At 49.0% G+C, this 6,811-nt stretch overlaps 4 non-coding genes across 4 annotated transcripts; 2 read left to right on the plus strand and 2 right to left on the minus strand.

The window, feature by feature from the left end:
• The first annotated feature begins 2,051 nt into the window (after positions 1–2,051).
• On the plus strand, positions 2,052–2,124 carry Trnav-uac (transfer RNA valine (anticodon UAC)). The gene has a single exon. It is a non-coding gene; the product is annotated as a tRNA-Val (tRNA).
• Positions 2,125–2,728: 604 nt separating this feature from the next.
• Trnap-ugg (transfer RNA proline (anticodon UGG)) lies at positions 2,729–2,800 on the minus strand. Its single transcript has one exon. It is a non-coding gene; the product is annotated as a tRNA-Pro (tRNA).
• Positions 2,801–4,878: 2,078 nt separating this feature from the next.
• On the plus strand, positions 4,879–4,951 carry Trnav-uac (transfer RNA valine (anticodon UAC)). The gene has a single exon. It is a non-coding gene; the product is annotated as a tRNA-Val (tRNA).
• A 604-nt stretch (positions 4,952–5,555) lies between these two features.
• Positions 5,556–5,627, minus strand: Trnap-ugg (transfer RNA proline (anticodon UGG)). Its single transcript has one exon. It is a non-coding gene; the product is annotated as a tRNA-Pro (tRNA).
• Positions 5,628–6,811: the final 1,184 nt, after the last annotated feature.

The raw sequence follows: 6,811 nt of genomic DNA on the forward strand, positions 1-6,811 counted from the left end.
GTAGTGGACCTCACAGGGAACACAAACTTTTACGTGAATTCGCAAGATAAACGCTTTCTGCAGGCAGCACTCACCACTGATGAGAAGAATATTAAAGGCAACGAATAAAAAGCGAAATAACTTCATCGAACACTGCTTATGAACAGCCGGCAGTGCCTCAGTTTCGGTATGTGGTTTCTCAGGGTTAAGAGAAGGCGAATGCACTAAACAAAAGAACATCGGGAAACCAAGCACCAACTCATAACGAAAAGATTGCACAATATACTGCAAGTAAAATTTACAGAAGACGGATACTGAAGACGCCGCAGACAAAAGAATTATTCTATCCAGTAACGATTATCTAGGAAGCGTAAATTGCATGTGCTGCTCCACCACACAACTTCTTTTGATACTGTTTTACTTATTCTAAATTTTCATTGCCTGATCGTCTCTAGAATACTGTGTGGTATCACCTGGTTTCCAACAGCGATAGTAGTAAGTAAATCGACTACAAAGTCTTTCAAAGTAGGTCAGACACCAAAAAAAAAAAAAAAAAAAAAAAACGGAGCTGCGCGTAGCTCATGTCATTCTGCTTTCAAACGTGAATCAGCGGCTGGGAGTAGTGGCGTACTCCTGTAATCCAAGCTACTGGGAGGCTGTTGTGTGGGAGAGATCTGGAAACAACTACAGATTCGGCCGTTCCATGAGCTCAGGAATGGCCGCGATGCCTTCATCGAGCTCTGCAGATCGACATATGACAGCGTGGAAATTTCGGCGAGCGGTGGCTAAGGGTTAAGAGAAGCCAAACGCACTAAACACAAGAAAGTCGGGAAACCGAAGCTCATAACGAAAAGATTGCGGAATGCAGTGCGGAAGCAAAACTTCGAGAAGACCAACTCTGAAGCCATCGGCGCGCTAGGAATTATTCCTCGCAAGAAGCGATCATGTAGGAAGCGCGAGTCGAGGGTGTCGCTCGACCACACAATAAATTTTTGCTTAAACCAAATTTGCAATACCGGTTCGACACTAGAATACTGCGCCTTGGTTCTTCGAAAAGCGATAGTAATAAGCACGTCGACTGCAGTGTCATTTAGGGTAGTGAGTCAGACATGGGGAGGATATAAGGCGGGTGGAATATGCAACGACAGGGGGCATTGCAGGGCGGGCGCCGACTTCTTGCGCTGCGGCGCGCCGGTGCCGGCGGCGGCCTGGCTGGGCTGCTGGTGCCTCCATGTAGAGCTGCCGCCGAGCCCAGGCACCGTGCCGCTAACGAAGCGATTGCCTTTGGTGACATCTTTTGCAATAACGACTGCGCGAATCGACGGTATCTCGTAAGGAAAGAAAGAGCAGCAGCTGCCGCCGAGCCTGCCGCCGAGCCCAGGCACCGTGCCGCTAACGAAGCGATTGCCTTTGGTGACATCTTTTGCAATAACGACTGCGCGAATCGACGGTATCTCGTAAGGAAAGAAAGAGCAGCAGCTGCCGCCGAGCCCAGGCGCCGTGCCTAACACGCAGAAGGTCCCCGGTTCGATTGCGGGCGGAAACCCGTTTTCGTCGCACTCAGCAAGACACTTGCTACGATCTCTGCTGTGACCATTTAAATCAACTTCAAACGTTCCACCAGCAGGGTGCACATGGCTCAAATGAAACATGAAACTGTTTCAGAACTGGGTTTGTCGGATTTTAGCGCTGACTTGGAGGCCTGGAAATGCGCGAAACAGCCGCCGCCATGCGATTTGTTACCACACCGTTGTACAAAACGCAAGAGCTCGTCCGGGATTTGAACCCTGTACCTCCTGCACCCGAAGCGGGAATCATACCGCTAGACCAACGAGCCTGTCCGTTCCGAAAACGCACTGCATGTGAATGACGCCACCTTTGATGGTCTCACCCTGTAGGGCTGCAGCTCACCCAGCGTTCTCCCTGTCTGTCGCGGTTGGATTGTTTTCATCGACGTCTTTTACTATAGGAACTTCACGAATCGGAGGGAGCTCGTAGCCGATGCCCTTGCTAACACAGAAGAAAAACTGTTGCTATTACGAGTCTCCGGGTGGTACACGAAACGAACCGTCGTTTCCGTGGTGTAGCGGTTATCACGTCTGCTTTACACGCAGAAGGTCCCCGGTTCGATCCCGGGCGGGAACACAACAATTTTAATCTATATTTCGGATTTCATTTCCGAGATGACCTCACGTCCGCGTATGCAGAGACAAGCAATGCCGTATGCTAGACGGATAGGGCGTCATTTTACTGTCAAATACTGTTGCTCTCTTATTGCACCGGTATTTGGTAACTGAGAACGCCCCTAGCTCCATTATGGCTGGCAAAATTTATAATCCGGTTCTTCAGGGCTACTTCAAGTGCGCTTGCTACTGGCTTTCCTGAGCTCACCCTACTCGCCTTGTCACAGCTCTGTCAAAGTGTGATGCTAACTAATAATGAGAAACTCTTGGCCACTCTCAATCTTACATGCCACCACCCCTTTGTTGTTGCCGTCGTTAGTAAGATGAGGGTAGACTGTCGCACAATTAAGCTTAATCTCCACTCACGGTGCACATATTCCGCAAAGACAACCTTGTTTTCCGTTGCATGCAAAATTACCGTCTGCGTTTCTACCGAATTCCACCTACGTACTTTACTGGTGCCGCATTCTTGTTATATCCACGTGCTATAACAGGCGTCTACTCTTCATTGAGGAGCTGCAACCGGGGCTGAGTTCCACCTACTCTTCAGCACGGTCAAAATGGCAGGGCTCGTCCGGGATTTGAACCCGGGACCTCCTGCACCCAAAACAGGAATCATACCCCTAGACCAACGAGCCACCTGCCTGGAGCAGTCAAGTTAATCCCAGGTAGTGGACCTCACAGGGAACACAAACTTTTACGTGAATTCGCAAGATAAACGCTTTCTGCAGGCAGCACTCACCACTGATGAGAAGAATATTAAAGGCAACGAATAAAAAGCGAAATAACTTCATCGAACACTGCTTATGAACAGCCGGCAGTGCCTCAGTTTCGGTATGTGGTTTCTCAGGGTTAAGAGAAGGCGAATGCACTAAACAAAAGAACATCGGGAAACCAAGCACCAACTCATAACGAAAAGATTGCACAATATACTGCAAGTAAAATTTACAGAAGACGGATACTGAAGACGCCGCAGACAAAAGAATTATTCTATCCAGTAACGATTATCTAGGAAGCGTAAATTGCATGTGCTGCTCCACCACACAACTTCTTTTGATACTGTTTTACTTATTCTAAATTTTCATTGCCTGATCGTCTCTAGAATACTGTGTGGTATCACCTGGTTTCCAACAGCGATAGTAGTAAGTAAATCGACTACAAAGTCTTTCAAAGTAGGTCAGACACCAAAAAAAAAAAAAAAAAAAAAAACGGAGCTGCGCGTAGCTCATGTCATTCTGCTTTCAAACGTGAATCAGCGGCTGGGAGTAGTGGCGTACTCCTGTAATCCAAGCTACTGGGAGGCTGTTGTGTGGGAGAGATCTGGAAACAACTACAGATTCGGCCGTTCCATGAGCTCAGGAATGGCCGCGATGCCTTCATCGAGCTCTGCAGATCGACATATGACAGCGTGGAAATTTCGGCGAGCGGTGGCTAAGGGTTAAGAGAAGCCAAACGCACTAAACACAAGAAAGTCGGGAAACCGAAGCTCATAACGAAAAGATTGCGGAATGCAGTGCGGAAGCAAAACTTCGAGAAGACCAACTCTGAAGCCATCGGCGCGCTAGGAATTATTCCTCGCAAGAAGCGATCATGTAGGAAGCGCGAGTCGAGGGTGTCGCTCGACCACACAATAAATTTTTGCTTAAACCAAATTTGCAATACCGGTTCGACACTAGAATACTGCGCCTTGGTTCTTCGAAAAGCGATAGTAATAAGCACGTCGACTGCAGTGTCATTTAGGGTAGTGAGTCAGACATGGGGAGGATATAAGGCGGGTGGAATATGCAACGACAGGGGGCATTGCAGGGCGGGCGCCGACTTCTTGCGCTGCGGCGCGCCGGTGCCGGCGGCGGCCTGGCTGGGCTGCTGGTGCCTCCATGTAGAGCTGCCGCCGAGCCCAGGCACCGTGCCGCTAACGAAGCGATTGCCTTTGGTGACATCTTTTGCAATAACGACTGCGCGAATCGACGGTATCTCGTAAGGAAAGAAAGAGCAGCAGCTGCCGCCGAGCCTGCCGCCGAGCCCAGGCACCGTGCCGCTAACGAAGCGATTGCCTTTGGTGACATCTTTTGCAATAACGACTGCGCGAATCGACGGTATCTCGTAAGGAAAGAAAGAGCAGCAGCTGCCGCCGAGCCCAGGCGCCGTGCCTAACACGCAGAAGGTCCCCGGTTCGATTGCGGGCGGAAACCCGTTTTCGTCGCACTCAGCAAGACACTTGCTACGATCTCTGCTGTGACCATTTAAATCAACTTCAAACGTTCCACCAGCAGGGTGCACATGGCTCAAATGAAACATGAAACTGTTTCAGAACTGGTTGTCGGATTTTAGCGCTGACTTGGAGGCCTGGAAATGCGCGAAACAGCCGCCGCCATGCGATTTGTTACCACACCGTTGTACAAAACGCAAGAGCTCGTCCGGGATTTGAACCCTGTACCTCCTGCACCCGAAGCGGGAATCATACCGCTAGACCAACGAGCCTGTCCGTTCCGAAAACGCACTGCATGTGAATGACGCCACCTTTGATGGTCTCACCCTGTAGGGCTGCAGCTCACCCAGCGTTCTCCCTGTCTGTCGCGGTTGGATTGTTTTCATCGACGTCTTTTACTATAGGAACTTCACGAATCGGAGGGAGCTCGTAGCCGATGCCCTTGCTAACACAGAAGAAAAACTGTTGCTATTACGAGTCTCCGGGTGGTACACGAAACGAACCGTCGTTTCCGTGGAGTAGCGGTTATCACGTCTGCTTTACACGCAGAAGGTCCCCGGTTCGATCCCGGGCGGGAACACAACAATTTTAATCTATATTTCGGATTTCATTTCCGAGATGACCTCACGTCCGCGTATGCAGAGACAAGCAATGCCGTATGCTAGACGGATAGGGCGTCATTTTACTGTCAAATACTGTTGCTCTCTTATTGCACCGGTATTTGGTAACTGAGAACGCCCCTAGCTCCATTATGGCTGGCAAAATTTATAATCCGGTTCTTCAGGGCTACTTCAAGTGCGCTTGCTACTGGCTTTCCTGAGCTCACCCTACTCGCCTTGTCACAGCTCTGTCAAAGTGTGATGCTAACTAATAATGAGAAACTCTTGGCCACTCTCAATCTTACATGCCACCACCCCTTTGTTGTTGCCGTCGTTAGTAAGATGAGGGTAGACTGTCGCACAATTAAGCTTAATCTCCACTCACGGTGCACATATTCCGCAAAGACAACCTTGTTTTCCGTTGCATGCAAAATTACCGTCTGCGTTTCTACCGAATTCCACCTACGTACTTTACTGGTGCCGCATTCTTGTTATATCCACGTGCTATAACAGGCGTCTACTCTTCATTGAGGAGCTGCAACCGGGGCTGAGTTCCACCTACTCTTCAGCACGGTCAAAATGGCAGGGCTCGTCCGGGATTTGAACCCGGGACCTCCTGCACCCAAAACAGGAATCATACCCCTAGACCAACGAGCCACCTGCCTGGAGCAGTCAAGTTAATCCCAGGTAGTGGACCTCACAGGGAACACAAACTTTTACGTGAATTCGCAAGATAAACGCTTTCTGCAGGCAGCACTCACCACTGATGAGAAGAATATTAAAGGCAACGAATAAAAAGCGAAATAACTTCATCGAACACTGCTTATGAACAGCCGGCAGTGCCTCAGTTTCGGTATGTGGTTTCTCAGGGTTAAGAGAAGGCGAATGCACTAAACAAAAGAACATCGGGAAACCAAGCACCAACTCATAACGAAAAGATTGCACAATATACTGCAAGTAAAATTTACAGAAGACGGATACTGAAGACGCCGCAGACAAAAGAATTATTCTATCCAGTAACGATTATCTAGGAAGCGTAAATTGCATGTGCTGCTCCACCACACAACTTCTTTTGATACTGTTTTACTTATTCTAAATTTTCATTGCCTGATCGTCTCTAGAATACTGTGTGGTATCACCTGGTTTCCAACAGCGATAGTAGTAAGTAAATCGACTACAAAGTCTTTCAAAGTAGGTCAGACACCAAAAAAAAAAAAAAAAAAAAAACGGAGCTGCGCGTAGCTCATGTCATTCTGCTTTCAAACGTGAATCAGCGGCTGGGAGTAGTGGCGTACTCCTGTAATCCAAGCTACTGGGAGGCTGTTGTGTGGGAGAGATCTGGAAACAACTACAGATTCGGCCGTTCCATGAGCTCAGGAATGGCCGCGATGCCTTCATCGAGCTCTGCAGATCGACATATGACAGCGTGGAAATTTCGGCGAGCGGTGGCTAAGGGTTAAGAGAAGCCAAACGCACTAAACACAAGAAAGTCGGGAAACCGAAGCTCATAACGAAAAGATTGCGGAATGCAGTGCGGAAGCAAAACTTCGAGAAGACCAACTCTGAAGCCATCGGCGCGCTAGGAATTATTCCTCGCAAGAAGCGATCATGTAGGAAGCGCGAGTCGAGGGTGTCGCTCGACCACACAATAAATTTTTGCTTAAACCAAATTTGCAATACCGGTTCGACACTAGAATACTGCGCCTTGGTTCTTCGAAAAGCGATAGTAATAAGCACGTCGACTGCAGTGTCATTTAGGGTAGTGAGTCAGACATGGGGAGGATATAAGGCGGGTGGAATATGCAACGACAGGGGGCATTGCAGGGCGGGCGCCGACTTCT

The sequence above is a fragment of the Schistocerca cancellata genome, unplaced genomic scaffold, assembly GCF_023864275.1.
Source record: "Schistocerca cancellata isolate TAMUIC-IGC-003103 unplaced genomic scaffold, iqSchCanc2.1 HiC_scaffold_466, whole genome shotgun sequence".
NCBI lineage: Eukaryota > Metazoa > Arthropoda > Insecta > Orthoptera > Acrididae > Schistocerca > Schistocerca cancellata.